The 25,213-nt window shown below is 37.1% G+C and overlaps 1 long non-coding RNA gene across 3 annotated transcripts in view; it reads left to right on the forward strand.

Annotated features, from left to right (window-relative positions):
* LOC132691931 (uncharacterized) overlaps nt 1-25,213 on the forward strand; it is a 148,758-nt gene that overhangs the window by 14,930 nt on the left and 108,615 nt on the right. For 2 of the 3 annotated variants that reach the window (XR_013555102.2, XR_013555101.2), the window contains exon 3: nt 2,081-2,174. The exons of the other annotated variant lie outside the window; for it this stretch is intronic. This is a non-coding gene — a long non-coding RNA (uncharacterized LOC132691931). The remainder of the gene's footprint in view (nt 1-2,080; nt 2,175-25,213) is intronic. 3 annotated transcript variants of the gene reach the window in all.

The following is a 25,213-nucleotide window of genomic DNA, read 5'->3' on the forward strand; positions in this document are numbered from 1 at the left end:
AATTGAATTGAATTGAATTGAATTTAGTTTAATTTAATATTTAATTTAATTTTTTATTTAAAATTTTTCCTGATTAAAGAATTTTTTTTTTAAGTTCATTTTTTTATTTTGAGAGAGAGATACACACATATACTTCTGGGAAGGGGCAGAGAGAGAGGAAGAGAGAATCCCAAGCAGGCTCCATGCTGTCAGCATGGGGGGTAATGTGGAGCTGATCCCACAAACCGTGAGATCATGACCTCAGCTGAAACCAAGAGCTGGACACTTAACCAACTGATCCACCCAGGTGCCCCATAATTTTTTCCTCATTTTAAATGGACATAAAACCCACCTTGAGTGATTGGGATGGAGATGAAATGAGGTGAATAAAAGTGCCAAGGTGTTCAAGCACTAGTAGGTATTAGTATCGGTGAGCAGATCTCTGACAAAAACAATATTTAGATCCAAATTGTAAGCTCCAACTTAAAGCTAGCAAAAGGAAACAGAGCACGAATATTGTAAAAATCATTTATGTTTGATGTAGAATGCATTGTATATCTTTCCTCAAGCTGATTTAGCTTGCTCATTACCTGCCACTCTGGCTAGTATGGGACTAGCTTCTTTCTCAGCCACTGCTGATAGCTTGTTTGGTAGGGACCGTGGCCTGGAAAGTATTTTGAATAGTTTGGGAATAAATGTGTTCAGAGAATTCAGCTACAGTGAGAGTGAGCCCCAAATTGATTATCTATAAAGAAGAAATCTTCTGGAAGTTTTTTTTTTTTTTCTTCTTTAGATGTTCATTGCTTACTCTTAGTCTTTTTCTCACTTGTCTTGTGCTCTGTAATCTTGTCAGGACTAAAACAAGTTTTCTTCCCCTGACTGCTCACAAATTGCAATACAATTGTGTCTCTTTGATGTTATACAGCATGTTGTATCCTCTCCCATAGGCACCGGGAGATTCTGTTTTCTCAAATTTCACTTTATCTCTTCTATAATATCCAGGAGAAAAATGAAACCACAGCAAAGTGTTCTCATTGATCAAGAATCCTTTTAATGACTACCCTTTTGCTTCTTGACAGTGTGATCTCTTGGCTCTGTGACCCTTAGGGTTTAGATCATCATTGTCCAAACCAAAGTAACACTCTGCAGTGCTTTAGAAATTGAAAGCGCCTCATTTGTTTTGGTTCTACAAAATGCCCTTTCATATTAATAAGCAACAAACAAACAAATAGAACCTGGAAGGTTGCCTTCAGCACCCATTGCTTGCTTCCTACCCTATAATCCTGGGGTTGTAAATTCTGTACAATACACTTGAGACACCCTATAAACCGCAGTGATTACGATAGAACACCTCTCCTCTATCACTGGATTGGTAAACAGCTACACCCCCAAATAAATTAGTTTTAAGTCTGTGTAGCCTTTCAAGCTCATGTTGAATAATTCACACAAAAATGGCAAGCAGTGGCTGTTACATCATCTTAGAATGCAAATAAGTGGCTTGTGTGAATGTGAACGGGAACAATTACTGCCACCTTATGTGGTAACATACTTCCAGCTGAAGGGAGCCAGGGAACTTGTGCTGCCACCTCCCTGTGACCAGATACTGATACCCTTTTTCAAGCATCATCCTCAAGAGAGCCTTGTGGAGAAAAATGTAAGGCCTTTCATCGATCGAGTCTTTGAATTCTCTCTGTGATGAGGCCACTATCTTCTATTTTATAGTAGTTATTTAGAAAGAAAAGTCTTGTTTTTAAAATAGATCTAGAAAATGAGCATCCTGTTTAAAATTCAGATGCCCTGTTTGTAAACTATCTTGTCTACACCAGAGTGTGGAGAGAATGGCTTTCCCCCCTTAGGCCTGCCAGGCAAAGCCTTGTTAATGGCTCATAGTTGGGCCTGGATCTCACATAGATAGGATTTTGACCTGGAGTCGGACTCATCAGTTACTACGTGGTTTACAAAGAAGTCATCTGCTGTAATGGATATGTCTTTAGCCCTTTACAGGAAAAATTAAATGCCTTAGTTCTTACAGAAGGTATATTATTTCTATTACATGTCATTTCATTCTCCTATGAAGTAGGTATCATCTCTGTTTTCACAGATGAAGAAATGGAGGCCAAAAGTCAATAACCTGTCCAGTTTCACACAGCTGATCAGTGGAAAGACTGGGGTTTGAATTCTGATCTGTTTGACAGGTAAAAGCCCACGTTCTTTCCTCTGGGAAAGGTTGTTTGTGTGAAGTTCAGGGCGAATAGGAAATTAATAAATTATTGTCTCCATCATCAAAAAAAACTTACACTCTCGTTGGTGAAATAAGACGTACAAACAAGTTACAGAGAGAAGAGATTAAATAAGTTTAATTGCATGCAGAAATGTCAGTCAACCGCTTTAAACTATGTACTTCACTTGGCAGGCCATCCTGTCCTGCCATGCAATATAGTTTGTCCTGTAGAGCAGAGAACTGGCAAACTACAGCCTGGGGCCAAATCTAGCCATGCCCATTTGTTTATGTACCATCCATGGCTGCTTTCTTGTTACACTGGAGGGGTGCGTCACTGCACCCAAGATCGTATGGCTCATAAAGTGGAAAATATTTACTATCTGGCCCTTTACAGAAAACATTTACCAATCTCTGGTGTAAAGTACAAAAATGCACAAATAGCAGTAATGAACATATAACAAATGAATATAGCAGAATAAGCCATCTGCTAGAATGAATGTCTTCAGTTTACACCTTTACAGGAAGAATTAAATGCCTTAGTTTTTACAAAAGATATATTATTTACATTACATGTTATTAAAATGATAAATAAATAGATATTTTAAGACTGGCAAAAATATATGGGTTCTGGATTGGTTTACTGATTGATTGATTCATTCATTTATAGCTATTTCAAGTAGTAAGTTTTGTTGAAAAACTAAAACCAAAAATGAACAGGAGAAATGATAGCATGCCTCACTCAAAACATGTGTAATTTTGATGAAACTAGTAGCCAAGTGCAAAATGAAGCAGGATGTTAACCCTGATGACTGGAGTTCACATCTATTTATTTTACATATGGGGAAATATTTTACATATACATTGCATTCTCTTGGCTCTATAAACAACATCCTTAATTACCTGAAGGCTTTGCATTCTTCAGCCTGGTGACTGTTTTTCAAATTTCATGTAATGATTAGTCAGAGTGGAAAAACAGGAAATAAGGCAACAGTCTGACACAGAGGAAGTGGCTCAGGGAGCCTGGAGTTCTAATATTGGCTATGCAACTCACTGGCTAAACCAGACATTTAATCTCTCTCTGCCCTTATTTCCTAAAACCTGCACATGGAGACACACAGCTTGTGTGTATGGGAGTAAGGCCTCCAAACTTTATTCCTACCCACCTTCTGTCTGAAAACCTATTGTACCCCTCCCCATATCCTTGGGATCCTTAACAGCACAATGAACCCAAATGAGTTATTAATTTCAGTATCTGTTTAGAGACTGTTCTAAAAGCATTCCAGCTTCTTCCTGGCTGTAAAGGGAGGTATTTTAAGGGGTTGGTTGGGATGAACCAAGAAAGAGGGAGGCCATGGGGTGTTAAGAACTAAACTCTTCACTGTGTGAACATCTGTTGTTCCCTGTAAGCCTGGTTAGGGAAGAAATGGGAAGGGAACCTTCACTCTGATCTAGAGAACTTCTAAACTCTCCATTTCCAGAAGTGTCTGCTCCATTCAGATGACCAATCAGGGCCTGGCTTGAGTATCCAAATCACTCAGTATGGCCTAATCCAACTTCTACCAGATATGATTGGTCAACCTGAGGCCCTTGGCCTTCACCTGTAAGCTGCCTGCTCCAATGAGTTTGGAAACTTAGTTCCTTGGAATCTGTGAATACCTAGCTCGAGAACTCCCTTCTTAAGTACCATGGTCACTGTTCTTTGTCTCTAGTGTTGAGCTGGGCTCTTAGATTTCCTTTTAGGGTTGTTTTCTAAACCCCCAACAGGGTTTTTGGTCCTGACTTTTTCTTAGCACTAGAGGAAACTGGCCTCATTTGGCTAGTCCTTGTGAAGTCTGGTGGGCTTTCAGTTCTCTTTCAGGACAATTCTTCATATGAGAGAGAGAAAACCTAGTGTATTTTCCATAAGGGGTTATTTGGGAGTTGTTAGTTTAATGTTTTTCAGTTCGTATATATCATAGACTTTATTAACTGCTTATATTATCTGTTGCTGAGGGAGGTATATAAAATCTCTATGAGACTGTAGATATGTCAATTTCTCTTTGTAATTCTGTCAACATTTTGCTTTGAAAAAATTGAAGGTACAATTTGGATGCACACAGGTTCGGGATTGTTATATCTCCTTGGTGAAACTTTCCTTTTTATTAATCTTTTGTTTCCTACCATTTGTTTTGGCCCCAAAGTCTATGTTGCTTAACACTTGCCTGGTATATCTACTTTTTACCCCCCACTTAGTCGTGATTCACTTTATTTTGCTGGTATAAAAAACAGGGGCTTTGCCACAGCAAAATTTGGAGTTCTCTGCAATGACACTAAGTGTGGATTTTAATTTAATTTTAAATTTAATTTTAATTTTTTTTAACATTTATTTATTATTGAGAAACAGAGCATGGGAGGGGCAGAGAGAAGGGGAGACACAGAATCCGAGGCAGGCTCCAGGCTCTGAGCTGTCAGCACAGAGCCCAATGCAGGGCTCGAACCCACAGACCGTGAGATCATGACCTAAGCCGAAGTTGGACACCCAATCTACTGAGCTACCCAGGTGCCCCAACACTAAGTGTAGGTTTTAAAGATGATCAGGGAACTGATCAGAAGGCTGATCTTCCAGAGGTCAGAGTGAGAAAGCTGTGTCTTGGAGATGGCATTAAATGTGGCTTCACCCAAGCTACCCAGGGTGGTGGCAAAATACCTTTGATTAGTAGCAGCCTGGTGGGCAAAGGAACAGAGACATTGTCATAATGGGAAGAAATGATCAGATGCACAAGCACAGAGTTACAGTGCCTAGCCACCTTGCAAGGAGAGAATAGGATTTGCTGATTTGTTTCCCTAGTGGTCTTGTCTCAGGTAATGGATGCCTTGTCCAGATGATGACACTGTGTAAAGCAGTTGCTACCTCCTTGGAGCATTTGACATCTATATCAATGAGTCATTATGGTTCCCAGTAGCCAAGGATACCTTGGAATTGGGCTTACGTGTCACCCTTTATGTCTCTGAAAGAGTGCTATCTTTAGTATCTCATTCTCCAGAAATGACCCCAGAAGGAAGTCAAGGAAGGAAAAGAAAGAGATCTGCTCCAAGAACTTCATCATGTCCTCAACCAGATGGCCCAGTTTGTTGTCCAAGACCAGTTCCTGTCCCTATCCTTTTCCTCTCTGCCCATCCTAAGCACCAGTATCATCTGCAGTCTTTAGCCTTTAGTCATTTCTCAGAGAAGCCATAGTGTACCTTTTCCATTCATTTATTTCCATTTTTCTGTATTCATATGTTTCCAATGTGTTTTAGCTTATAGCTGATTTTAAAAGTGTGATATAAAAATATCCTCTTCTGAACTATCAAACTTATCCATTCATATTGATTATGACTATTAATACACATGATTTTATTTATTCTACCTCCTGTTTGTTTTTATTTTACCATTCCTTTCTTTTTGGCTGCTTTTTATTTCTCCTTCCTTACTTCTCTTTATCACTTCTTTTCCCTATTACAGTTTTGATATATGTTTTATCTCTATTTTTGTGTTAAACTTTAGAAGTTTAACATGTGTGTGATTGACTTAACAAAGGCCAAAATGATATCTCTACCTTTTATGAGAACTTTAATTCTACTTTCCCCACTTCATTTTCAATATTATTACCCGCCCCCCTCCCCCCCCCCCCCCCCCCCCCAGTATTTTAGGTCTACCTTACTTGTAACCCGTCTTTAATGTTGTTTTTCTGTTTTTTGTTTTTTGTTTGTTTGTTTTTAAAGAATATACTTATCTAAATTTACCTTATGTTTACCAGTGACATGGCTCACTTTTCCTTCAGCTTATTCCTTCCTTCTTGGTCCAATTTTCTTTATCTTTTAATTCTTTCCATAAAGATCTGTAAATGATAATTTTTTTGAAATTTGTTTTTCGGAGTTGCACTCTAATTCTTCAATCATAGCTTAGCTGGGACTAGAACTTTAGGACTTTGAAGACATTAGGAATGTTGCTATTGGGAAGTAAATGTCATAGATTTGCGGGTAATTTGTCTTTCACTCTGTTTTTGTTACTTTTATGGTTTGCTCTATCTGTGATATACTGTGGTGTCACTACCATTTTTCCAAGTGTGGGTTTACTTCTATTTATCCTGTTCTGTGCTCCGAGAGCCCTTTAAATCTGAGGATTTAACATCTTTCTTCCATCTTGAGTCCTGTTTCTTCTGAAACTCAAAGTTAAAAATCTCTCTCTCCCTGTCTCTCTTTGTATACGTGGGTGGGTGTGCCTTTCAGTTGTATAGTCTACAGTTATTAAACTCTTTTCATACTTTTTATAATTTCATTTTTCGTGTTGAATTCTAGTGTTTCTTCAGATCTGTCTGAGCTGCTTAACCTCTCCATTAATGTCAGCGATTATATTTTTGCAAATCAAGCACTAAATAAATGTTAGCTATTTTTATCCTTCCTTTATTAACTTCTAACATACTTATTGTGTAGTGTGTCAGTTGTTCTAATGTCTTGGGTTCTTGGATGTGTTCATTTTCCTGTGGTTGCATTGGCTGACTTTCCCGTAGGGTGAATTGTTTCTTTGTGAAGTTTGTAATTTTTTAATGATTGGCTCATTTTTAGCTGTTTGTTTTTAAAGTGGGAAACTCATGTCTATTGGTTCTGCTCAGGTTATCACTGGTTTGAGGTAGATTTTTACATTAAATTCTCAACTCTGGAATTTAGACCTGCCAATGGTGCAAGGCTGAAGTTTTTTCCAGGACGCTTTTTTGTATGTATGTATGTATGTATGTATGTATGTATGTATGTGTTTATTTCGCATGTGTGTGTGTACCCAGAATTAAAGATTTTGTGGGATTTGGAGTCCTTTACTCTCTATGTCTGCATGGTAAACTTCCAGTTTGCGGCCAACTGTTCATTTGGCCTTTTCTCACAATTCAAACAAACAAAACTCGTTCCTTATCTTATTTATCCTGAGGATGGTAATGAATTGGCCCAGGAGCTATTAAAAAAATAAAAGCCAAACCAAACCAAAGCAAAACACAAACTGACTGCTATAGGACTGATGTAAATAATAGACTTTCTTGTATGAGATACTTAGCTAAGCCTTATATTCATTAACAGTGAAAATGGAGTTAAATTTTTATTTATATAAATTTGGAGCTTTGAGGTAGTGAGAATAATCTGAAATGATAGGCTTGCTAAAAATACCTGGCATTGTGATTTATTTAGATTTTTTTTTCTTACTGCTGTCAATAATTAGGTGGCTGTTTCTTAACCTTTCTTAGCGACAGAAAAGTACACTTACATGCAAAGATTTCTATAAATTTTCAGGGAATCCATGGACCTCTTGGAGCCCATACAGAGACAACAGGTAAAGACTCTTTGAATCATGTAGCATTTGAGTTAGAGTTAAAATAAATTCATCATATTTGAACACCCTTAGAGTTTCTGAGGGGCTTCCATTCAGGGCACCCATCTTCTCCACCCAGTTTCCCAACGATTTCATAATAAAAAAATAATGTGTAAAGTCTAGGGGAACCTGGGTGGCTCAGTCAGTTAAGCATCTAACTTTGGCTCAGATCATGATCTCATGGTTTGTGGGTTTGAGCCCTGCATTGGGCTCTGCACTGACAGCTTGGAGTCTGAAGCCTGCTTCAGATTCTCTCTCTCTCTGCCCCTCCCCTGCTTGTGCTGTCTTCTCTATCTCTCTCAAGAATGAGTTATCAATAAAAAAATGTGTAAAGTCTAAAATAATCCTCCTTATTTTGAATAAAGGTTAGGTTGGAAGATATGGACTAATAGGGTGCCGAGTGTTTGTCCTAATGGAACACCAGGATTAGCCTGATTTACCCACCTGTACCCGTCTGGACAGGGCTGATGTCTCTGCCTGGGAAGTACTAAGTACCAAGTACTTAGGATAAGTATTAAGGCAGGGAAGCACTAATAAGTAGGAAGGCAGGGAAGATCAGAAGAATAGTCCTGTTTTCAGAGAAGGAAAGGAGTGGAGCTCAGCTATAGATCAGGTATATTTTCCGAATTTACCAATGGCAGAGAAAATAAATGATAGAACCTTGGGGAGAATCCTTCCAGGTAGAGACCAGGAGAGGGCATATTATTTCCCCTCAGCAGCGCTGACTGTAGATGACAGGTGCTAAAGTATATGTAAGGGGGACTAGACAGCTTAAAAATCTGCTATGAAAAATCCTCAACAGGAGTGATTTATACTCCATTTTGCCTCCCCAAAATGGATGGTGCTGGCTGTGCAGCTCTACAGGCCAACAGGCACATGGGGAGGCTGATTATGAAAGGCATGTCCCTGAAGTCACTTTGTCTCCTTGGCAATACGTTCTGCGGCCACAGCTCAGAACACAAACTTCCCAGGTCCGTTGTCCTTATGATGAGAAATTGCGTGCAATTTACCGAATACCTTGAAGGGATACTCTTCTTTATTCCCCAAGTTTACATTTTTAAAGAGTTTACAGTAGGATTCCAGGGGCTGATAAAAATCACAGAAAGGTCAAATCTGTCTATCTTAGCGCATTATCCTTTTAGTTGGATGCTAATGAGGTGAATCCATTGCTTTCTAAATTTTATTTTATTTTAGATTTTTTCAAGTTTATTTATTTTTTGAGGCGGGTGGGGGGGGAGAAGGGGAGGGACAGAAAGAGAGGGAGAGGGAGAGAATCCCAAGAGTCTCTGCATGGTCAGCACAGAGCCCGATGTGGGGCTTGAACTCACCAACTGTGAGATCATGACCTGAGCCAAAATCAAGAGTCGAACACTTAACCAAGTGAGCCTCCCAGGTGGCCCATAAAAATTTATTAATTAAAAAAAACTTCTTCTTATTCACTTTCCTGAAATTTTAATTTTTTCCTCATCATATTTGGCTTATACTCCTTTAAGCCACAAACCTGTGACCACTTTACACTACTTCTCACTGTCCCCTGCCTTAGGTCCTTTATAAACTTCAGTCCCTTTCTCCTCTTTGATCCTCTCTCTTTCTCATTTAGTGACTCATTTCATTATGTCCCTAAAGCCCTGTGAAAGAGGTCATGTATCTATTAAGAACCCTTTGACACATGGTGTGGCTGGTGTGGATCTGAAATCTTTGGCTCTGATGTCACTTAGGTTAGCATTACTGGGGCCCAAACAGCTCCGCTACCTTTGGAAGGACTCAGTGCTTTTACAAACCAGGACCACAGAGCACAGCCTTGAGTCCCTCTGTCAGGACCCCTTCCACTTATGGTCAGTAGTAAGCACTGAGTTGTTAGGGTTAATACTTGTTTAGAAGGAAACTGAAATGGCGTTTCCTGGATTCCAAGTCCCTCTTTTGGTTTCATTCCTGACAGAACTCCAATTTTTTCAGACTTCTAGCTTGCTCCCTAAAGCAATATAGGAACTTGGTACAAGAGGCAAATGTGAAGTGTAAGTTTTTAGGTATTTCACTCTATAGTTTTCAGTTGAGTCTTAACTTTATTTTATAGATGAGGAACCTGAGGCCTAAGAAAAGTGGAGGAGCCTGGATTTGAATCTAGAATTTTCCAACACTGAAGCCAGTTCTTTGCACTGTTCTATGCTGCCCTCTTATTTTAATCTTTCATGATTTTTTGAGGTTGGGTCTCTGTTTATCTTCACATCATGTCAGTCAAGACAGGTTGTAAGAACTGCACTACATCATACCCATATATATATTTTTAAGTTTACTTATTTTGACAGAGAGAGGGAGAAAGAGAGAGAGAGTGCACATAAGTGGGGGAGGGGCAGAGAGAGAGGGAGAGAGACCATCCCAAGCAGTCTCTGCACTGCTGGCATGGAGCCCCTGATGCAGATCTCGAACCCACAAACTGCGAGATCATGACCTGAGCCAAAGTCAAGAGTTGGATGCTCAACCAACTGAACCACCGAGGCCCCCCTGTACCCATATTTTTATCTAAATAAACCACGCGGGAACTATTTCCTACCTAATTTCAAGTCTGTTCAACCCATCTCACAAAGACTTGTTCACTGGCTTTCAGAATCTGGAGAGGAAGCACCATTTTTGGTTTTGATTTTGTAGAAAGGACAGATTTATGTTTATTTACTTTCCATAATCCTATTTGGGCAATTACAATATAAAAATTATATATATATATATATATATATATATATATATATATGTATAATGATTTATCATATATTCTCAATGTAAAGAATTGAAACAGCATGAGACATTTAGAGTAAAATATCAGTGTCCATTTATCATCAGTGCGTTAGGTTTTATACCTATTTCCAGATGTAACCACTGAAAGCAGTAAGGTATTTATTGTTCCATAGGGCACCTGGGTGGCTCAGTCGGTTAAACTCTGACTTTGGCTCAGGTCATAAACTCCGGGTTCATGAGTTTGAGCCACACGTCTGGCTCTGTGCTGATAGCTCGGAGCCTGGAGCCTGCTTCAGATTCTGTGTCTTTCTCTCTCTCTGCCCCTCCCCTGCTTGTACTCTCTCTCTCTCTCTCTCAAAAGTAAATAAACAACAACAACAAAAAGGTATTTACTGTTCAGCACTTTATATTAGCTTTATGTGCATATACACACATATACACTGTATTTATTCATTGTTTAAGGTGAAGTTAGATTATGCTTATTGTTTTGGATTTGCTTTTTTCACTTAATAATAAGTCTTGAAGATGTTTACATGTCAATTCAAATAGATCTACCTCATTCTTTAAAAAAAATTTTGTTTTAAGTTTATTTATGTATTTTGAAAGAGACAGAGACAGTGTGAGCGGGGGAGGGGTAGAGAGAGAGGGAGAGAGAGAGAATCCCAAGCAGACTCTTCACTTGCAGTGAGTTCGATATGGGGCTCAAACTCATGAAACTGGGAGATCATGACCTGAGCTGAAGCTGAGAGTCAGATGTTTAACAGATTGAGCCAAACAGGCACCCCTACCTCATTCTTCTTAATGGCAAAATAGTATCCCATTCCTTATTAATACTAAAATTTCCTAAGGTGTGTTCTATGGTAAAAAATAATTGGGAAATACAAGATCAAATGCAGTTAACTAGAGTTCTTTACTATAGGCTACCAGAACCTTAAGTATGGTAATGTGCATGGTAAATCTCCAAGAGGGTTTATCTGGATGGAGTGTTTATCAAACTTAATTTGTTTGTCAAACTTTAATTTATTTGCTTTAAAAGCTTCTTCAGGGTAGATACTGCTTGCATGGATGAGGCAAATCTAGGAGGTTAGGCTAATACTTAAGATGCCAGATTTTAGCTGACTGGACCCCAGGGGTGCAGTCAACAGGATATAATTTAACAGGAATTAAATGTTGCACACTAGTTTCAAATATCAGCAGCATAAGTATAAAATGAGGATTAATGATTTTTAGAAAAAGGAAAGCCTTTACAATTGTATATGAATGCAAGTTCAATATGAACTATCGAGGTGATGTGACTGCTTAAAAAGCTAATGAAAATTTAAGGTGCATAACTGGAATTATGGTGTTCAGATCAGCCAACGTAATTATTTCACCATACTCCTGTTGGTCCAGCTTTGACACCTCAGCTTCTCCTAGGGAAAGCTCCACCTCTTAGCACCAAGAGCCAATAAAATACCCTTGCCCTTAACTATGAATCATCCTTGGAGAAGGAAAGAAGAGGGCAGAAAGAACAGATAGGAGCCTGCAGATAACTTAGAAGCCCAAAACCATACTTTACATAGACATTTTAGTTTGAAAGCGTTTTCTCTTCTCTTAATTCAATGCTGTAGATATTATTTCCTTCGTTTTACAGATGAAGAAATGAGCTTCAGCCACAGCTAAGTCTTTTTTTTTTTAAGTTTATTTATTTATTTTGAAAGAGAGAGAGAGAAGGGGAGGGGCAGAGAGAGAGGGAGAAAGAATCCCAAACAGGCTCCCATTGCTGTCAGCTCAGAGCCCAACATGGGGTTGGATCCCACAAATGGTGAGATCATGACCTGAGCGGAAATTGAGAGTCTGATGTTCAACCGACTGAGCCCCCCCAGGTGCCCCAGCCAGAGCAAGCTCTTGACCTTACTTCCTTTGATGCCAAGTTTAGGTTTTTTTCAACTATACCCCCATCATGTTTGTATATGTGTATCTTTAAGCTTTCCTTCCTGATTATCAAATGCTTCCCAATTTCACTGTCTGAATTTTTGCCACTCTCCCAGAATACTCTGGATAACAATTATGTTCATTCAAACAGAGCTAATCTGATTTCTGACTACTCACCCGCTCTACACACTTTTTTTTAATGTAAATGATGAACTGGTCACTGACAACTGGATTTGAATCTACTTTTCTAATTTATTCTTCCACTTCAACTTGGTCTCAGCTCTTTGCCCCTCAGATGGGGATTTGTTGCTGTCCATTATTTCCAGACCTTGCCTTCAGAAATCATCCTTATCACTTAACAAAAAGTCACTCAATTACTTAGTTGAGGTGGCTGAATGCTTATTTTTCTGTATCTTGCTAGCTAAGAGTAGTCAACATTAAATTTTCTGGAGTGGTCTTTGGTGGTATCCACTAAATCATTAATGGCATAAACAAAAAAAATAATAACACTAAAAATTAAATATCAAAGTAATGATGAGTAAATTTGAAAACATTCTACTGCCAGTAGATAAAACCTGTTTCTCCACAAGATACTGCTGTTTTATGATTATTAAAATGTTGGTACAATCCCAAGATTGTTCTTCTTCCCTTTTTGAAATCAGTTTAATGGAAAACACACAAATTTATGGTTCATAAAAATTTCAAAAAAAATAATTTCTGAAAGTAGATAAAAAATTTTCTTTTATTTTCCTGCATCAACAATTTACATTTTTTAAAGCAAAGTTTACAATATATGTTCTAAATAGATATACTGGTTCTTCAACTGTGCAAAAACATTTTATTCCACATATCACCTGAAAGAAGTGTTAATAATTGAACTTTTTTGTAAACTTCATGGAACTGAAGTTTAAACCTCAGAAACATATAGAAGATTTTTTTGAGAAACATTTAATTATATTGAAAAAAAAGAATATTTGAAGATCATGGAAACAGATTGAAAACTGACTTCTTTCTTCTTTTACAAAGTGTCCATATAGCTCTAGTGCTTGTGACTGGCATTGACATAACTGATGTACCAAATCACCTTTAAAATATTTACCCAAACATTTTGGGTACCTTACATAAAATCTCTCAGTCAAACAATGTAAGCCCATAATTTGCTATTAAATGTAACTGTATGCTAGGTGCTGTGGGGGAAGCAGGAAGCTTAAGGTGATGTCCCAGAGCATGAGAAACTTCTAATCTAGTTGAAGAGATAAGGCCATGCCTGGCAACAAAGTTGGAACTCATTACATAATTGTTAATCAAACCAAAGAATTTTTCCCCATCCATCAAGGAAGCGACTCATGTAGTGCAGACATTAAATGAGAAGGAAAAGTAAGTTTGTGTAGAAGGTGAATTTTGAGCAGGGCTTTGAAGAATGGGGAGGGTGGCAACAGCTAGAGAAGATTATGGAAGTCCTAACAAGGAAGTGAGAATGGCCAGAAGAAGAAAAGGGAAAGAAAGAGATACTACATATTTGTAATATCCTGGACTCTGTTTATTGTCTCATTTAATCCATACAGCAGCCTATGAAAGGAATAGTGTTTTGCCCATTTTTCATTTTCAAAATGAAAGAGCCATTTTGGGTCACCATCAGTTTGTCCTATTTGCTAAGCAGCACACCTTCCTCATCTATATAAATCTTTTTCATATTTCATAAATGTCATTGAGTTTGGCCCTTTGTTAACTTGACTTATGAGGTCTTGGTTTCCTCATGGCAATTATTTCCAAATTTATGAATGAACAGTCTTGTCAATGTGGACCTGTGCCTAAGTAATTACAAAAATGTGGTTTTTTGGCCTCTGCTGGAAACCCTTGCCTTCCTATGACTTGGCACATGCCCTCTTCCTGAAAAGAGAGATATTTCACCAGTCCTCAAATCAGCTCTGGCATTAATGGAAGTGCAGAATAGCTTTCAGTAATTAGTTAGAACCATAAATTTTGTTTAGCTCACATAGGTAACTCTGAATTGGCTATATTATATAGAGATGGATGCCACAGAAATTTGCACGATATAGGTAGACTTCATTGAGAGAGTAGAGTCCTAATGTTGCTTCTTTACTGTCTATCTTAACCACCTTCATTTTGTTTCAAGCTTACTTAATGACTCCTGCTATGGGAACCAAAGGCCTCTAATGGGAATTCAGGTTATACTCTGCTCTAAATTTCTTTTCTTTTAATGACTTCTCTATGAGCCTTTCAAAAATTCATCTTCATTATTACCAGGAGGGGCATTCTCCATTAGTTGATGATTATTTGTCTATCTTCAGAGTTCATACACTTTTAGCTACATTTTAAAAAATTACCTAATTTTATGCTGTGGCATAAAAATCTGTGCTGTCAAATAATTCTTTGAAGTGATATTTTTATAAATTTATTTTAGAAAATTTTAATGTTTATTTATTTATTTTTTCCAATATATGAAATTTATTGTCAAATTGGTTTCCATACAACACCCAGTGCTCATCCCAAAAGGTGCCCTCCTCAATACCCATCTCCCACCCTCCCCTCCCTCCCACCCCCCATCAACCCTCAGTTTGTTCTCAGTTTTTTAACAGTCTCTTATGCTTTGGCTCTCTCCCACTCTAACCTCTTTTTTTTTTCCTTCCCCTCCCCCATGGGTTTCTGTTAAGTTTCTCAGGATCCACATAAGAGTGAAACCATATGGTATCTGTCTTTCTCTGTATGGCTCATTTCACTTAGCATCACAGTCTCCAGTTCCATCCACGTTGCTACAAAAGGCCATATTTCATTCTTTCTCATTGCCACGTAGTATTCCATTGTGTATATAAACCACAATTTCTTTATCCATTCATCAGTTGATGGACATTTCGGCTCTTTCCATAATTTGGCGATTGTTGAGAGTGCTGCTATATAATGTTTATTTATTTTTGAAAGGGAGGGTAGGTGCAGAGAAAGGGAGACACAGAATCTAAAGCAGGCTCCAAGCTGTCAGCACCGAGCCTGACATGGGGCTTGAACCCACGAAACATGGGATCATGACCTGACCCGAAGTCGGACACTTAACCGAAGTGATTCTTTTAAACGATAATAATATAATTAATTTCATTTCAGAAAAAAACTTCTGTTGACAATTTATTACTATAAAAATATTGTGGATAGAACAGAGAAAGTAAAAAAGACCCTGAAATCTGGTGCATATTCTTTCATAATTTTTCATGCAAATAACAAAAATGTACACATAAATGGGATTATATTTTCTGTAATTTGCATGTGGTCTCTCAATAAGCCATCATAGACATATTTCTGTAACAATACATAATGATTTATTTTATGCATTTGAATGCTGCATAATATTTTATTGTATGTATCACAATTTAATCCTATTGACAGAAAAGTTGGTTGTTTCTAAGTTTTCACTTTTTAAAAAAATTTTTAATGTTTTGTTTATTTTTGAGAGAGAAACAGTGCGAGTTGGGGAGGGGCAGAGAGAGAGGCGGACACAGAATCCTAAGCAGGATTCTCTCTGAGTTGTCAGCACAGAGCCCAAAGTGGGCCTCGAACCCACAGACCATGAGATCATGACCTGAGCTGAAGTTGGACACTTAACCGACTGAGCCACCCAGGTCCCCCTAAGTTTTCACTTTTTTAAAAAAAGGTGTCATAAATATTATTTTATATACACATGTTTCATCTATTTCTTTACACTTATCTTTCAGATAAATTCCCAGAAATTGAGTTTATGGATTTAAGGATATTCAAATTAACATTTTGATAGTGCTAATTTGCTCTCTAGAAATTTTATGCCAATTTATATTCTAACATTATGTAAGTGTATCTATTTCCAAACACTCTTTAGCACTTGACATTAAAGTTTGTCAAAATAATTGGCAAAAACTTATACCTTGGTTTTGTTTTCATTTGTATTTGGTTCTTATTGATGTTGGGCATATTTTTGTTTGATTGATGTCCATTTGTATTTCTTTTATGAATTGTATATCTACATTTCCCCCCACTGCTTTAACAGAAGTGTTTACCGTTTTCTTATTTTTAAGACCTCATTGTATATTATGTCTCTTAAGTCATTGCCATAATGTTGCAAATATTTTCTTTACATTTTCATTTGTCAATTTTGTTATTAAAATATGGCAATTTTTACATTTAATTTTCAATATATGTGGGATTTATTTTGATGCAATAAAAGAATCTAACCTATTCCCCCCCCCCCCCCAATGGCTCAGTTTCCCAGTATCATTTATTGAATGATTCATTATGGTGGATTGATTGCAATAATGGCCCCAATTTTTTCACTCCTCCTTGATTCAAGCATTTTTTAAAAGTTTATTTATTTTGAGAGCAAGAGAGAAAGTGTGTGCAAGTAGGAGAGGGGAAGAGAGAGAGGGAGAGAGACAATCCCAAGCAGGCTCCATGCTATCAGGGCAGAGCCTGACATGGAGCTTGACCTCATGAACCATGAGATCATGACCTGAGCCAAAATCAAGAGTCTGTTGCTTAATGGACTGAGCCACCCAGGCACCCCTCCCTGTATCCAAGCCCTCCTCTACTGACTTCGAGCTTAGACATATGACTTGCTTTGCCCAATGAAACAATAGCAATGCAAGCTGAGATTTGAAAAATGCTTGTGTATTGAGGCTTACTTGTTTGCTGTTCTTAGAACTCTTATGTTATATAAAGCAGCCCAGGTTAGCTTGCTGGATGATAAGAGATATGTGGCCTGATCTCCCCTGTCACTCTCATCGAATCATAAGATATATGAATGAGACCAGTCAAAACCAGTCATCTCCATCTAGCCCATCAGCTGACCACAGACCCAGGAGCAAGCTCAGCTAAGATCAGCCAAGCCTGGCCTAGACCTAAAGAACCACTTAGCTTACTGTAGCACAAACTGCCAAACTACAAAATTATGAAGTAAATAAATGGTTCCTATTTTAATCTGTTGCACTTTTGGGTGATGTGTTTCTCAGTGAAAGGTAACTGGTTCATACATCCATCTTCCCCATACTGATTTAAATACCACACCTTTCATGCTCTAAATTCCCATTTCCATACGTGTTTGTTTCTGAGCTCCTATTCTGTTTCTTTGATCTATTTGCTTCTTCCCCTGGTAATTTCACACTTTAAAACTTATTGTAGCTTTGGGGCACCTGGGTGGCTCAGTTGGTTAAGCGTCCGACTTCGGCTCAGGTCATGATCTCGCTGTCCATGAGTTCGGGACTCACATCGGGCTCTGTGCTGACAGTTCAGAGCCTGGAGCCTGTTTCAGATTCTGTGTCTCCCTCTCTCTCTGCCCCTACCCTGCTCATGCTCTGTCTCTCTGTCTCTGAAAAATGAATAAACCTTAAAAAAATTTTTTTTAATTATTGTAGCTTTATGGCATATTTTACTATTTGGTGGGTTTATTTATCACCCACTACCATGATTATTCCTTTTTATTTAGAGGAAACTTGTCAAATTATAAAAAAAAAAAAGTCTTGTTAGGATTTTATTTTAATTGCTTTAATTTTTTTGGAATATTTTGAATTTTAGTGCAGAAATTTGTGAAGTTTCTTACCCACTTTTATGTTCTTTAGCAACATTTAACATTTTTCTTCATAATACTGTATCAGTCAGGGTTTAACCTGAGTAGTAGAGCCAGGAGGAAGTATATATTAAAAGATTTATTGCAAAAAGTTGGTTTATGCAATTGTGAAGCCTAGCTAGTCCAGTCCAAATCTGTCAGGCCGTCAAGAGGGGCAGGACAGGCTGGGACTCCGGGGCCTAGGCTGAAACAGCTATCCACAGATAGAGTTCCTTCTTTGGCAAGACTCAGCTCTGCCTTTTAAGGCCTTAAATGGATTAAATGAACCCACTCGGGTTATCTAAAATAATCTCCTTTACTTAAAAGTCAGCTGAATATGGACTTTTAGTCATGTTTACAAATGCCTTCAAAGTAACACCTAGATTAGTGTTTGATTCAATACTAGGGATATTAATTTAGTCAGGATGACACATAAGAAACACCATAACATTTATATTTTGTGTTTTCTCATTTTAGGCTTTTCATTATATTTTCTGTTCATTTTCAACAGAAAGACAAGTTATTTAAAAAATGTTTTTCTTCTGCCTTGTACCCATAAGATTTTTATTGTGTTTACTAGTTTTTTTTCTGTTTTCAAACACAAATATTTTCACTTGCAATATTTTTGTTTTTACAATATTTTCCTGCTTTACTTCATTGGTTAGAACTTTGAGAAAAGTCTTTTTTTTAAGTTTATTTATTTATTTTGAGAGATAGAAGAGAGAGAGAGAGAGTCAGCAGTGGAGGAGCAGAGAGAGAGGGAGAAAGAATCCCTCCCTAAGGTAAATGTTCTGAGCATGTCCAAGGTAATCTAGGTTAACCTATGATGTTCAGTAGGTTAGGTGTATTAAATGCATTTTGATTTAAGATTGTTTTCAATTTACGATAAGTTCATTGGGATGTAACCCCATCATAAGTCGAGAAAGGTTTTATCTCAATAATACTGGGGGAAAAAAAGAAAAATGACTAGTGACCACTGTTCCTGATAGAATGACCCAAGGGACAGTACTATCAAGTAAATTTGAATTTTTTAGTTCAATAAAAGGCTCTGACCGTAGAATAAGGGTGGGGTGGGGGAAGACTCTGCTTTTAGGAGTTTCAGACTAGGTCATTTAGATTAATCCTTTTTTTTGGAGCCAGATAACAAAATTTGTGTAAAATGTAAAAAACTTTTTAAAAGACTCGAACAGCTAAGAAGATGGTAAGGAATTACAGGAAAAGAAGCTAGAATTTGAGCCAGGTGTTCAGGTCCACTTTTGCCCAGAGAGTGTTTCCTGCTCAGGAAGAGACAGCAGAGATGAGCTGTTTTTCAGGAGCTCCATAGGGCTACAGTTGTAATCCAGGGCCTCCCAAGAGTAGATGCCTTGGTAATGCATTCTTCAGTTGGGGCTGGCCTCTCAAATACTGGCCTGTTGGAGTAAAGAGAATCAGAATCTAGTTCTTGCATAGACATCGACCCAGATATCAGCAATCTTAGTGGCCACTAAAATTCCAAGCCCTTATTTGGGTTGAAGTGACCCAGATTGCTGGTGCCCCAGGTGCTTGGAAAAAGCAATGCTTTAAAAATTCTCTTTGGAGGAAGAGAGTATATCATTTTAGTCTCTAATTATTTGTACAAATAATTTTTTCAAATAAAATAACCAGGAGGAGAACCACAAGTGATAAGACTCCATTAGCAAGAGCCAAAGGTATAACCAACACAGAAACAAAATTACAAAGACTCCAGGTAATAAAATGATCAGGCAGAGAGTGATAGAGAAACTCCTTGTTTTGTTCCTGCTTTGGAAGAAAGTTATTTTGGTGTCTTGCTATTAATTATGACATTTGTTCCTGATTTCCTTTATAGGAAACCGTTACAAAGACAGACTACTTACCACGATTAATTTATTGAGACTAAAAAAAATCAGTAATGCATATTAAATCATAAAATCTTTTTTCAGCATATATGGTTTATGGCTTTTGTCATGAAATTTGTCGATTTCCTTACATTAAACCATTATTGAATTTCTAAAATAATTGGTGTTAATGTGTTTTAAAATATATATTTCTGATTTTATTTATTAATATTCTTATATCTATACTCATAAGTGGGATTGGTATATGCCTTTAAAATTTTTTAGTCATCTGTTAGATTTTTAGTATTAAGATCATAAAGGAAATTGAAAAACTTTGATGGTATGTATTTGTGATTTAGATGGTCAGAATTATTAAGGATTATCTATTTTATTATTTACTTAATTTTAGATTTTGCTCTTTGGTTTTAATTGCAGGTGATTTTGAACATCTTTGCAATAGTATTTTTTTGTGTGTGAACTGATTACATCCTTAATGCTTTTGCTTAGTCTATTGGTCATAATCATAATTTTTAAGAGCATTCCACATATTAAGAACATTAACTCCTTCCCATTATAATTGTTACAAATATTTCCCCCAGTTTTTAGATTTTAGTTTGATTTGTTTATTGCATTTTTTTCTATAGAAATTTATGTTTTATATCAATTGTATCAATTTATCTTTTGTCTTTTATGCTTTCCTTAAGGTCTTCCTCATTTTAAGATTTTTTTTATGTTTCAAGTTTTTATTTAAATTCTAGTTACCTAACGTATAGTGTAATATCACCACTTCCATATAATACCTAGTGCCCATCACAATAAGTGACCTCCTTCATATCCATCACCCATTTAACCTATCATCCACCTCCCCACTAGCAACCCTCAGTTTGTTCTCTATAGTTAAGAGTCTCTTATGGTTTGCGTTCCTCTCTCTTTTTTTTCCCTTTCCCTATGTTCATCTGTTTTGTTTCTTAAATTCCACATCTGAGTGAATTCATACGGTGTTTGTATTTTTCTGGCTGACTTATTTCACTTAGCATAATACACACTAGCTCCATCCATGTTGTTGCAGATGGCAAGATTTTATTCTTTTTGAAGTGTATGTGTCTGTATATATGTATGTATATACATATATATACATATTGGTACACACACATATATATACACACATATATATGTATATATATGTGTGTGTATATATAGGAATTTCAGACTAGGTCATTTAGATTAATCCTTTTTTTTGGAGCCAGATAACAAAATTTTTATAAAATGTAAAAAACTTCTTAAAAGACTCGAACAGCTAAGAAGATGGTAAGGAATTACAGGAAAAGAATCTAGAATTTGAGCCAGGTGTTCAGGTCCACTTTTGCCCAGAGAGTGTTTCCTGCTCAGGAAGAGACAGCAGAGATGAGCTGTTTTTCAGGAGCTCCATAGGGCTGCAGTTGTAATCCAGGGCCTCCCAAGAGTAGATGCCTTGGTAATGCATTCTTCAGTTGGGGCTGGCCTCTCAAATACTGGCCTGTTGGAGTAAAGAGAATCAGAATCTAGTTCTTGCATAGACATCGACCCAGATATCAGCAATCTTAGTGGCCACTAAAATTCCAAGCCTATATATATATATACATATATATACACATATATATATCTCACATCTTCCTTATCCATTAAACAGTTGATGGACAGTTAGGTTCTTTCCATAATTTGGCTATTGTTGGTAATTCTGCTATAAACATGGGGGTACATGTGCTCCTTTGAATCTGTATTTTGATATCCTTTGGGTAAATACCTAGTAGCGCAATTGCTGGGTTATAGGGTAGTTCTATTTTTAACTTTTTGAGGAACCTCCATACTGTTTTCCACAGTGGTTGCACCAGTTTGCGTTCTCACCAACAGCATAAGAGGGTTCCCCTTTCTCCATATCCTCACCAACATCTGTTGTTTCCTGCATTGTTAATTTTAGCCATTCTGACAGGTGTGGGGTGGTACCTCATCATGGTTTTGATTTGTATTTCCCTGCTGATGAGTAATGTTGAGCATCTTTTCATATGTCTGTTAGCTATCTGTATGTCTTCTTTGGAAAAATGTTTATTCATGTCTTCTGCCCATTTCTTAACTGGATTGTTTATTTTAGGGTGCTGAATTTGAGAAGTTCTTTATAGATTTTGTGTACTAATCCTTTCTTAGGTATGCCATTTAGAAATATCTTCTCCCATTCCATAGGTTGCCTTTTAGTTTTGTTGATTATTTCCTTCACTGTGCAGAAGGTTTTTTATCTTGGCAAAGTTCTAATTGTTCATTTTTGCTTTTGTTTCCCTTGCCTCTGGAGACACGTCTAGTAAAAGTTGCTGATGGCCAATGTCAAGAGGTTGCTGCCTGTGTTCTCCTCTGGGATTTTGATGGTTTTCTGTCTCACCCTTAGGTCTTTTGTCTGTTTTGAATTTATTTTTGTGTATGGTGTAAGAAAATGGTCCAATTTCATTCTTCTGCATGTTGCTTTCCAGTTTTCCCATTATCATTTGTTGAAGAGACTGTCTTTTTCCCATTGAATATTCTTTCCTGCTTTGTTGAAGATTACTTGACTATATAGTTGTGGGTCCATTTCTGGGTTTTCTGCTCTGTTCCGTTGATCTATGTGTCTGTTTTTGTGCCAGTACTGTACTGTCTTGATGATTACAACTTTGTAATACAGCTTAAAGTCAGGAATTGTGATGCCTCCAGCTTTGCTTTTCTTTTTTTCAAGATTGCTTTGGCTGGTTGAGGTCTTTTGTGGTTCCATACACATTTGGGGATGGTTTGTTCTAACACTGTGAAAAAGGCTGTTAGTATTTTGATAAGGATTGCATTTAAATGTGTAGATTGCTTTGGTTAGTAGAGACACTTTAGCAATATTTGTTCTTCCAATCCATGAGCATGGAATGTTTCCATTTCTTTGTATCATCTTCAATTTCTTTCATAAGTTTTCTACAAGTTTCAGAGTACAGATCTTTTACCACTTTGGTTAGTGTCATTCCTAGGTATCATGGTTTTGGTATAATTGTAAATGGGATTGATTCCTTGATTTTTTTCTTCTGCTGCTTCATGATTGGTATTAGAAATGCAACAGATTTCTATACATTGATTTTATATCCTGCAACTTGCTGAATTCATGTATTAGATCTAGCAACTTTTTGGTGGAGTTTTGGGTTTTCTGTATAGAGTATCATGTCATCTGTGAATAGTGAAAATTTGACTTCTTCCTTGCTGATTTGGATGATTTTATTTCTTTTTGTTGTATGATTGCTGAAGCTAGGACTGCCAATATTATGTGAAGCTAGGACTTCCAGTGGTGAGAGTGGACATCCCTGTTCCTGACCATAGAGGAAAAACTCTCAGTTTTTCCTCATTGAGGAGGCTATTAGCTATGGGTCTTTCATATACAGCCTTTATGATATTGAGGTATGTTCCATTAATCCCTACTTTGTTGAAGGTTTTTATCAAGAATGGATACTGCATTTTGACAAATACTTTTTCTGCAACTATTGAGAGGATATGATTCTTATTCTTTCTTTTATTAATGTGGTGTATCATGTTGATTGATTTGCCAATATTGAACCAGCCCTGTAGCTCAGGAATAAATCCCATTTGATTATGGTGAATAATTCTTTTATTGTAGTGCTGAATTTGATTTGCTACTATCTTGTTGAGAATTTTGCATCCATGTTCATCAGGAATATTGGCCTATAATTCTTCTTTTTAGTGGAGTCTTTGGTTTTAAATCAAGGTAATTCTGTCCTCATAGAATGAGTTTGGAAGTTTTCCTTCAATTTCTATTTTTTGGAACAGTTTAAGAAGAAGAGGTATTAACTCTTCTTTAAAGGTTTGGTAGAATTTCCTTGGGAAGCCATCTGGTCCTGGACTTTAGTTTGTTGGGAGATTTGTGACTACTGATTCAATTTCTTTTTTTTTAATTAATTAAGTTTTTAATTTACATCCATGTTAGTTAGCATATGGTGCAACAATGATTTCAGGAGTAGGTTCCTAATGCCCCTTACCCATTTAGCCCATCCCCCCTCCCACAATCCCTCCAGCAACCCTCTCTCTGTTTATTCTTTATATTTAAGAGTCTCTTATGTTTTGTCCCCCTCCCTGTTTTTATATTATTTTTGCTTCCCTTCCCTTATGTTCATCTGTTTTGTATCTTAACATCCTCATATGGGTGAAGTTTTATGATATTTGTCTTTCTCTGACTGACTGATTTTGCTTAGCATAATATGCTCTAGTTCCATCCACGTAATGGCAAATGGCAAGATTTCATTCTTTTTGGTTGCTGAGTAATACTTCATTGTATATATATACCACATCTTCTTTACCCATTCATCCATTGATGGACATTTGGGCTCTTTCCATACTTTGACTATTGTTGATAGTGCCTCTATAAACATTGGGGTGCACCAATCTATCCCTTGGATAAATACCTAGTAGTGCAATTGCTGGGTCATAGGGTAGTTATATTTTTAATTTTTTGAGGAACCATCATACTGTTTTCCAGAGTGGCTGCACCAGTTTGCATTCCCACCAGCAGTGCAAAAGAGATCCTCTTTCTCTACATCCTCACAAACATCTGTTGTTGCCTGAGTTGTTAATGTTAGCCATTGTGACAGGTGTGAGGTGGTATCTCATTGTGGTTTTGATTTGTATTTCCCTGATGAGTGATGTGGAGCGTTTTTTCATGTGTCGGTTGGCCATCTGGATGTCCACTGGAGATGGAGAAGTGTCTATTCTTGTCTTTTGCTCATTTCTTCACTGGATGATTTGTTTTTTGGGTGTTGAGTTTAATAAGTTCTCTATAGATTTTGGATACTAACCCTTTGTATTTGGATATAACCCTTTATCGTTATACTAATGATATGTCGTTTGCAAATGTCTTCCTTCACTGTGTAGAAGGTTTATATTTTGATGAGGGACAATATTTTTGCTTTTGTTTCCCTTGCCTCTGGAGACATGTTGAGTAATAAGTTGGTGTGGCTGAGGTCAAAGAGGTTTTTGCCTGCTTTCTCCTCTAGGATTTTGATGGCTTCTCATCTTATGTCTTTGATCTATATTGAGTTTATTTTTGTGTATGGTGTAAGAAAGTGGTCCATGTTCATTTTTCTGCATGTTGCTGTCCAGTTTTCCCAACACCATTTGCTGAAGAGACTGTCTTTATTCCATTGGATATTCTTTCCTTCTTTGTCAAAGATTAGTTGGCCATACATTTGTGAGTCCATTTCTGGGTTCTCTATTCTATTCTATTGATATGAATGTCTGTTTTTATCACAGTACCATACTGTCTTGATGATTAGAGCTTTGTGGTACAGCTTGAAGTCCGACTGATTCGATTTCTTTGCAGGTTATTGTTCTATGTCCTTGTTGATTTTCTACTTAGATGATCTGTCAATTGATGTAAGTGGGATGTGAAAGTCCCCTACTATTATTGTATTGTTATCAATGAGTTTCTTTGTGTTCATTATTAATGGATTTATATATTTGGGTGTTTCAAGTTGGGTGCATAAATATTTCAATTGTTAGATCTTCTTTTGGATAGACTCCTTTATTATTAT

This window comes from Panthera onca, chromosome B1 (assembly GCF_046562875.1).
Source record: "Panthera onca isolate mPanOnc1 chromosome B1, mPanOnc1 haplotype 2, whole genome shotgun sequence".
Taxonomy (NCBI): domain Eukaryota; kingdom Metazoa; phylum Chordata; class Mammalia; order Carnivora; family Felidae; genus Panthera; species Panthera onca.